The following is a 10415-nucleotide window of genomic DNA, read 5'->3' as shown; positions in this document are numbered from 1 at the left end:
GTTTCCCATAATGTCACGAAAGAAGTTAGGCAGCGTTGTTATTAGATCATTATTGTGTTATATTGCAAACAATCTAAATTTTATTATCATAAAAAATATCATAGTTTAACAGCGATAAAAGCAACTTGAATCCCTCCGAGAAAACAAATCTGGACTGCGATGCATCAAAAGTATAAATAGCCCCAACACCCACCCCTTCATTGGAGTAAAATTGAATCATCATAGTGGAATTACTTATTCTGTATTGGAATCCAATCAGCCTTTCAGTAGTGGCGTTTTTCATGGAGCCCTAAATATCATCTCTGCAAGAACATAAAGGAAAAACATACAAAAATACTCTTAACTGAGAGAAAGACTAACAGCGCTATGGTTAAGAAAAAGACTGCATATGTAAAAATCGATTACAAAACAACATTACAAAACATGAAAAACATGGCTGGTACATTGCCCCTTTAAAAACCATTCAGAGATTCCAGCTCTCTTATACAAGTGGGAATCCTATTCAAAACATTCGTTGCCATGTATTTCAAGGAGTTTCTATGGCAGTCATTGTGATAAAAATCTCCTCCGTCACTTGTCCTAGTATCGTACTAGTTATATAATTATGGATTTGATCTATTCTAGTGGATATGTTTATATAGGGAGGAGTTAGATGTTTATTAATCTTATACATCAAAACACATTCAGAAAAGTAAAAGCTCTGTTTCACTGACATCCACTTTATTGAGCATATCTACACTGTGTGTTCTATAGTGACATTTCAATATGATACGCATACCACGGTTTTACAGCCTCTGCTGTTGCAAATATTGGCCTCACTACACTTAAACCACACAGTATTGCAATAGTTAGGGTAGGGAAGAACTCGTATATTGTATAAGATAGTTCAAATATGAAGTGGTACCATTGGAGCTATCCTCCTAAGAACACCAAAGTATCCTATTAATCATGTTAACTGTATTATTTTTATGGGTCTCGAAATTCAAGTTTGTCTATATGAGCACCCAGATAATCAACTTGATCAATCAGTAGATTGTCCAGGCTGAGCTCTAAGTTGGTAGTATCTTTTTGTCTGCTGCAAACAATCATACATTTTTGTATTCCTGATATGAAGGCTTAAGCTATCAGCAAATGGCCAACTCCTCACCAAGACAAGAATCCCTTGTAATATGTTAGAAATGTCATTAATTTCTGCGAATTAAAAGTTTGTATCGTCAGCGTATAAAGTTACAAGTGCAATGTGACAGACAACTAGGTACAGTGTAAGTCATTTACGTAAACCACAATGTCAAGTTGTTGTCTTACCACATGGGGAAACAATTAGCATTGTACCAAGATGACAAATGTTATGTTAGTGAAAATAAGGATTATTGTGTGAAATGTTACATCATACTACATAGCTTATCACCAGAATTTAACTCGCTACAGATGACAAACGTTATAGATCAAATGGACTTTTGAACTATCGATTTTTCCGGACATCCTTACTTTTCTTTCTAGTACATTCCTACCTAACCATTAGCTAAGAAATTTTTTTATTGTTCGTGGTACGTATTTCCATCTCCCGTTCACACAGAGTGTATATGCGTGTATGTACAGGTAGTTGAGGGAGCTCCCATCGCTCCGACAACAACCAAGCACTGTAGGTATTGGCATGTTGCTGGCAACAGCGCCCTCATCTTCTTTCGGGTCGGTGCTTTACGTTTCACTGACAATTTACGTCCAAGTGGCTACATACATATTTCACTTTACAAACATAAGTCACTTTAAGTATTGTGTTTGAATATGAACCTTTGAGCGCAGTTCTAACGATGCCCTCTTAATCATCCACAAATACGATCAATTCAAGATTTGTAATTATGTATAATTTAGCAAGAAAACTGAAATAAAATTATTTTAGATCCATGTTTAGGCTAAAAATATGGCAATATGTGAGTTCATATTCAATTATTTCTCCTTTACTACGAAAGACTGAATTTACCAAACAGAGTCAATATGTGCTACTAATAAAAATAACTCCCTTACGGTGTCCGACATTTAGATCGACAAAAAGTAGATTGAAACTTTGCCTTTGGGTGAAATATTCTACGCTGAACTGAACCTCTCCCCCGTCAAAAAAAAAAAACACAAAAAAAAAACAACACACACACACACAAAAATACTGATAGAAAACTGGAAAATGCGCAAAGGATGACGTATGTGGAGGCCCTGCATGAGTTCTTTCTTGTATGAGTACCTTTTACATCATATAAAAAATGTTCCTTTAGTTTATCCCTATTTATACCCGCCCCTGAACAAGTTTTTATGGAACCCCTTATCAAACTGGATCAGTATCTAAACTATCTGAGAACATAATTCAAGTGGATGACATTTCGGCTCAAGCTGGTCAGATATTCCAAAAAAATAACAATTTCATGTCTTTACGTTATATTGCCTGTCCCTCGCGAATCAACCAGATTAAAACCAGATGTAGAAATGGCGGTTTCCATCTTTGCGTATTCTTTGCTGTTCTCGTCACGTGATAGCACAGGCGCTCGCTAGCTGGGTAGTCTCGAAGGTTGCAGTGACAGGCATATCGTCTACGGGATCGATAAATCGACCAGAAAATCGATCAATTTTGCAGACTACCCAGCTAACGAGCGCCTGTGCGTGACAGTCGCTTCTCTACGTATGCCAACTCTACATTTGATTTTATGAGATTGACTCACGACCTTACATATGTTTTGCCAGTTCGAAGAATTCTCCGAAGACGTCATAAACGACAACTGGGCAATAAATAATCGAATGACGCTGCAAGTTTGAATTCAAAAGAGCTCCCTCATCGGCCATCGAGCGTAAATCTTTTCAAACTTACCCTAGAAATCTGTGGCCAAAAAAGTGACGACCAGAACTGAACCGCTCACCGCAAATGGTACTTTACGCATTTTCTGTGGTTATATTCACATAAAGTCTACAAACAGCACAATTTGATGGTGTGATTCTTATCAGCAAGGTGATCATATGCCAATACACTAAAGACGAAATTATTCCAACTTCCCATTTCGTGACATTTACAGTGACGTCGGAAGGATAGTTTACGCGTTTGTCTTAAACGACTTGCTCATAATTCATTGAAATGGTGTCGATAATAATGTACTCAAGCTACCAATCAATTTCAGTGAAGTTAGGCCTATCGCCTTCCCAAGTCAATGGTCGAACGCCTTTTGAAATTCAACATTCCGGAATGAAACCACAGATAAACTTGACCTCTTTTTCTAATACGGTAAATGGAGAAGTGAAACAAATACAGAGATTGTGATCAGTGAAGGTTAGGCCTATCGCCTTCCAAAGTCAAGGGTCGAACACCTTTTGAAATCCAATATTCTGGGATGTAACCAAAGATTAACTTTACTTCTTGTTCTAGAGTTACGGTAAATGCAGAAGAGGAACTCATACGAAGATTGTACATCTACGGACACAAAGACCATGGAAGGAATACAGCGGTACCGACTCAGTCCTGAGTTGAGTTAATAGTTCTTTACAAACCTAAGACTTACACATAAAATTCTCTCCCATCCAAGGTTTTCCTGCCATTTTCAAATTCAGCAATAAAATAGGTAGTACAGCTGTAAGACGACAGCGAACGATATCACAAAATCTTTGAAGTCTCCCCTGAAGTGGTACATTTAGCTATTGGCGCCAGTTGATGTTCCCCATCCAAACATGTCAATACATCTCAACCCCCCTCACCATCCGATCATCTGACCATCAACCCACCCGTCCACTAATACACAGAAATTACATGAAACACATACGGCGACGGATAGACAGACATAAAGACTTGTACACAGATACACGCTGACAGAAAGATGCCGTTTAAACCACAGTTACATGTGGTTCGGATACATAGCGGCCGCCGCGTGGTATGCATAGAAAAATATTTTTCTATGCATACGACGCGGCGGCCGCTATGCATGTATCGAACCACACGTAACTGCGGTTTACGAACACGCGTAATATATATGTTACCCCATACTGTTTGTGTTTTACCTGTGTGTGGTTTTTACAGTTATATTTCACGCATTCAGTTATTGCCTTATCTGCTGGCAGATATGTTTTGGCATTATTGCCTTGGTCAATTATAAGCTTTGTGTAAACATAGACAGTGCCCCGTCTAATGTACGGGTTGTAAACACACCGTGTTAAATATGTAAGGTGTTTTTATTCGACAATAATGCCAGGAAAGTTCAGACTCAAAGACAGTGAGCTAGAGTCTTGGTTAGCTGCTTATACAATCCATCGTCAACTGACTCTACACCAGGAAAATTAATGTGATAAAACAGACGAACCAAATGCTATACAGCTACACCCGGCCGGGAAAGCCACTGATGCTCGGTCAATGACCTTTGAACCCGTTGCCGCGAAGAGGGCTGCACGGAAAGTACCAGTAATGATCTACTTGTCAATAGATAGTTTATGTAATCATGGTAATTGCGCAATTAAAAGTGAAGTAGTCCACATTTAGACAGGAAAGCTACGGATAGGCGGATAAAAACAAAACACGGCGAGCCTACTTAATCGCAGAAATGTTTTGGCAATGGAGCTCGGAGACGCATCGCGTCATGAACGTACCACTCAAAATACCATATTCTTGCCATCGTCAGTTGTGAGCTAGGTCTTCATTCGACTATAATGCGTGACAACATTCAGACTTAAAGATACTGTGGCATAAGATACCGTGTTTCCGTTCACATGCCCCAATGCAATAAGTTAGGTCGGTCGGGATTTTTTTTAATTTTATTAGGAAGTGGCCCACGCCATCAACAACCAGAAAACATTGGCAAAATTATGCGTAATTCTGAAAATGCGACGAAAAGTTAGGGTAGGAGGTTTTTAAATATGGTACCGTAGGTAGGGTTACATATTTTTTGTAACTTGGCCTGAGCTTAAGTTTTTGCTTCCTGGATAACAATCGTCAATGGACTCTATATCAGGGAAAGTTTTATCCAAAATCGGACAAACAAATTATAACACACCTGCCCGGGAAGCCACTGCCTGCTCGGTCAATGACCTTTGAACCCGTTGCCACAAAGACAACCACAGGGAAAGTAATAATATACTCGTTAATACATATTGTATGAAAGCACAAACAACTGAAAGTTAAGCAGCTCATACTATATTAAGAAAGGAAATCCATTGATAGGCCGACCGCAACAAAACACGGCAAGATTAAGTAGGGTCAACGCAGGTCAATGACCCCTACGACACGTATGTAGAACAATTACGGTTAAAAATTCGATTTATTTGGCCTGCGGTGTATGTACTCTCGGCTCAGTGCCGCAACTAAGGATCTTTTTCACCATCGACACCGGAAATGCATTGTCTCGCTGCTAATAAGGCCGTGTATCCAAAATCTCGACAATCACTCATTTCAGCTTGTATTGCAGACCCTAGAACTAGGGTCTATGCCCGTACTTAACTTGGCCATAGCGAGATCATTCACAACACGCAACGGGGTTGAAAAGGCGATTTACCTGGTAATCCATTGTATATCACAATATGCTCTGTGCTGATTCAAAAACATACACCGAGTGTTTACTTGACCAATGTTTATTACCAGTGGTAGTTATTGTTGCGAGGTTTTGACGTACATGTCAACAACATGAAGAGAAAGGATTTTTGTGGCCAGTGTTTTAGCCTTCGGACCGTGTTTTGATGCCCAAGGGACCGAGCACAATTAACGGCAGGGGGGGGGGGGGGGAAGAGAAAATGGGGGGGGGCACGAAAAAAAATGAGTGTTCTTGGGGTGGGCCATGAAAATTCCAAGGAAGGTAAGGGGTGGGCCACCAAATTTTTTTACACCATGACAGACAGAGAATATTTTTCAGCATTTTTGTTCCTTGTTGAAGCTGGAGTTCCTTGTTAAACTTCTTGTAGCATGATGAAATACCAAGTCTTGAACCTCACAATGCAGTTGTTCTGTGTAAAATCAGCAATATTATGATTAAAATAGCACAACACAATACTGAAAAGTATATTCCCTTACAAAACTGAACTGCCTATTAGCCAGTCCACATAACTGTGTGGAACAGGTGGCATGGCTATTTGAGGGAAAATAGGCAGTCCATAGCAGCCTAACCTGCCACATGCCAGTATTGGAAATACGACATGTTAAAATTTGAACATTCATCACAAGCTATGCATGTGAAATCAGGCTCAGCCATGTGAAGTAACCATTCATTAGCAGTCCTATTGAATTCATGACAGAAGGGAAGATTGTCAATGGATTGAATGGTAGCTTACACATGTGGCAGTAAAATTTAGACATGCATTAATAAACTCCAAGGACTGACTTGTTTGTCAATTCTCATGTTTTCATATCCCTATTGTCTATTTAATTTAAATAAATTAGGCAGCACTCATGTGTAGAGTTGTTTTTACTTGAGTTAAGTTTTTCAGGTGAAATTACTCATGTTTGCACAATAGAAATGTCACATGGGTCACATGCACTGGTTACCAGTTAAATTGTTCTCAGACTAAATATTTAGTGGATATAGAAGCAACAGTTTGCCATTTAAAGTGACAGTACACAGCTGTAAGTTTTTCATTTTGTTAATATTTTTTATGTATCAACTGCACTTACTTTATTGGTTCACAAATTTAAGTTGAATTAGCTCGTTGATATTATCAATACAACCAACATACACTTTGTGTGCATGTATATTATAAAAGTCCACGTGTTATTGTGTTCAATTAAAGTTTAGTCCAGACCAAAATGTGTTTACCAACAATAACAATGCTGACTGTACATAATACAGGTTGTGAAACACTGGACATTTGAACGTGTTTTAGAAAATAGAATAACATTTGCAATACTGGCTAAATGATTTTGAAAAGAGAGAAAAACCTGTAGTCGATGTACGAAGAACAAAATTTCTGCCAAAATTATGAAGTTACAGACTATCCCTTAAATATAGTTAGAATTAATTTAATTCATCTCCATTCAAAAAAAAGAGACCAGGATTTTCAGCATAAACCAATGAATATGACAAGAGGGAAGTAATGCAGATGGCTGCGAACGTCTGTGAGTAGTAAATTAAATCAGATAAATCGGCACAGATCAAATTTTAAACATCGTTTATTTTTATTTTCAAAATGTGAAATAATTAACACATGTTCACCGCTAAATATTCAATATGATCGGAACCTGCATTCTATTGAAAGGTACTCACATTTTCAGACGTAATATGGTTGGATCTGTCAATAAATTTTGTCAGATCATCACACAACGACGAACACACTTGCGACGGTTCTGCATCTGCCATTGTAAAACTTTCGCGATTACAACTTACATAAAACTTAATGGAAACGCAGTACAGGTACTGTTCATCCCCAAACCGTTCAAAAATCGAGCCGGATCGACTAACGGTTCTGACGATGTATGATGTCGTGACTTTGGAAAGAGTTGCGTTTCCGAGAGTGGACAGGGTATGAACGTAAGGGTCCCGTAAATGGTATGCTGGAATTTAACAAGGCTGATCAGTATTGCAACGGGGTTCACTTAGTGTGCTGGCTTAGTGTGCTGGACTTCCGTATTTTAACTGATCTCTTCATATAAAGTCATTTTTTGCTTATTAGAAAAATCTAAAAGAACAGTTTACGCGTACTTGAAATGTCAAAATTTTGCGACGGTCACGACCCTTGACCTTTCGAATTTGACCAATGCTTTGTGTTCCCACGCGATCGTTATCGGACACATTATACGTTGCATCTCTCAAATGAGATAACGCATAGTTTTTTCAAGTATTAACGGCTGTTCAAATCTTCAGCTGAATCTTACGAATTATGGCTGATTTCTCAGTCATTTCTTCCCCCAGTGACGACACATTTTAGTCAAAACAGCAAGTGAGTTAGGTCTATGTATGTTTCGGTGGGCATGACGGTATATTTCCCCGCGACATTGTTGGATGCAGTGACCGAGATAGCAAGTCGCCGTGGTGGACGATAATTTTCCATTGATCCGGTAAGTATGTGAAATGCATATTTATAAAGGGCAATTACGAAATTAGTATGCCTTATAGAGAGGCTTTTCTCTGCACATTGATGTTTTCCTGGGAAGCTTGGTTTTGTATATGGCCCGACATTTTTAACCTGAGCTTGAGGGCCAGTGGCAACAACTAGTCCAGTCAATACAACGTACACAAGCCCAATACATTTCTAGATATGTTACACTTTTAATGTGTTAATTTTGCACTCGCAAAGATGCGTGTAAAAAATTCCTCTATGTGTATGTAACAAATCACACACATGTTCTGAAACTATATTGTAAATTTGTTGTCTTAATAAATGTTGCTAAGTTCATTCTCTTCTTTCTGTTCATTTCAGTGTGCATATCAGCCAAGGCCCAAGAAAAATTCGGCAAGAATAACCATGACTTACGTAAAGAAGTCTTCAATGTCAAATTTCAAAACAAAATAGGACATGAAAGACGAGACTTGGCCAGAGTTAAATGAACTCTTTTAAAAACTAATCTTTGACTAAATCACTTTTCACTGTGTCTATGAAATTTGTTGAAGCCAAAAATTTATTAAATTGGTCATCAGACTTACAGATATATTTTGTGCTTTTTATTTTGAACGTTTGGAAAGGTGAGTCTGCTTGTGTTTGCTGTGATCAGGTGAGTCTGAGTTGCTTTTAACTCTGTTTGGCCTGTCTTAGTTTTAGGCCAAATATGGTTAAATTACATCTCCAACCAATTGTATCATATAATACATGTACACTAAAAGAGCCTGTGTAAAAAGTACTTGATTTCACTGGAATTTGATTTCACTTATTTGATATTTGCTTACACCTTGCAAACATGCAAATGTAACAATGTTTACCAAATTCGTAACAGCAACATCAATAAAGTAAAATCTGGTGTCAAATCAGTACTTTTCATGGTGCTCTTTTTCTGCCAGGATGACCCTGTCATTCATATGTGCATTCAAAATAACCATTCGTTCACATACATGTGAACAGTTCAAAATAACCATTCGTTATTCAAAATAACCATTCGTTCACATTTATGTGAATGGCTAGCTGAAATGAATGTGTACTGCCTAACTGCCTATTCCCTATGCACATGCATTTAGCCATGCCAACTAGCCATGTGAATGCTAATTTCACATGGTACTGACAGGCATTCCTGTTCTATAAGCTAGCTGTAGGTGTTACAAGTAGTAAAGCTTGAACATATGTTATTTTGTTTATTATTTATATATTTATTTGTTTATTATTTATTTCAAGAATGCAAGAATGTTGTTTTCACTAAAGCATATATTAAAAGTTATAAGGATTATATATATGTGTACAACTTTGTACCTATGTAATCTTTCTTTTTTGGGGGGGGGGGGGGCCACAAAAATTTTGTTGCCGGTGATGGGGGGGCCACTAAAAATTTTGCTGGTGTTAGGGGGGGGGGGCCTGTAAAAAATTTTTGCACCACATATTTTCTCTTCCACCCCCCCCCCCCCTGCCGTTAATTGTGCTCGTTCCCCAATATCGATCTGTTGTTGTTGTTTCACGTCACTGACTCGTTATTGGGTAATACTATCATTGCTACTGTAGCCTGTATGTTGACGCACACGGGTTTCAATTGACTTGGGTAGGCGGAACATTGTCACAGTTGGTTTGGTTTCTGTCGCATAGATCACAGTGACAGTTTATAAGCCATTCGCAGCTCCTACCACTCACTGACAGTCGATCAATGACCTTTCCGCCGGCAGTGTCGGTTAGACCGGAAACAGCGAAAGTAACAACATCAGAAAAGTGTGTACGACCTTTGCTAATTCCTGCTGGATCAATTAGCGGTTTTTGCCGGGGTTACTTAATTACTTAGGCAGCCTGTCCATAAGATGGCCAGACACCGTCCGCACAAAGACACTAGCCCGCGGATTTATTGTATAAGTCAAGAGATAATATGAGCGTATCGGCAATCCATAGACATGAATATACTGCGGCTGATTCGATCAACTTTCCATTCCATTCCTTAACACAGTATTGAACTGAACTGTAGACTTATTCATGCCAAGACCCTCGTTTTCTATGGTCTACGCTGCATAGTACGTAGATGGTGACGACATTGTCTCTTCGTGCAGTATATTATACATCGTTCGCCACGGTCCGGTCCCTCCGTGAGTCAGCATAATAATCGCTTAGGAAGGGAAGATGACTCTGGAATACACCCCCTGTACCGTACTAGTATGCTGTTCCTCGCACACGCATGACCCCACTCCCTCAATAGTGGTATTAAAATGTCCATGTTTATAGTGTAAAAATATTGCAAATCTAAAACTCGTAATTGTCGAAAGGGACAATGACTGCAACTTTTGATATTTCATAATTTCTTCTCATTTTTTTCTTCTCCCTAGCGTCAGTTAAAAATTAAAAAATGT

The 10415-nt window shown here is 38.6% G+C and overlaps 1 long non-coding RNA gene across 1 annotated transcript; it reads left to right on the top strand.

The window, feature by feature from the left end:
• Nucleotides 1–7499: 7499 nt before the first annotated feature.
• On the top strand, nucleotides 7500–8589 carry LOC139138457 (uncharacterized). Its single transcript, XR_011553613.1, has 2 exons — nucleotides 7500–8002; nucleotides 8365–8589. It is a non-coding gene; the product is annotated as an uncharacterized lncRNA (long non-coding RNA).
• Nucleotides 8590–10415: the final 1826 nt, after the last annotated feature.

Source organism: Ptychodera flava, chromosome 8, assembly GCF_041260155.1.
Source record: "Ptychodera flava strain L36383 chromosome 8, AS_Pfla_20210202, whole genome shotgun sequence".
NCBI classification, from domain to species: Eukaryota; Metazoa; Hemichordata; class Enteropneusta; family Ptychoderidae; genus Ptychodera; species Ptychodera flava.
This window is presented reverse-complemented; position numbering and strand designations above follow the sequence as displayed.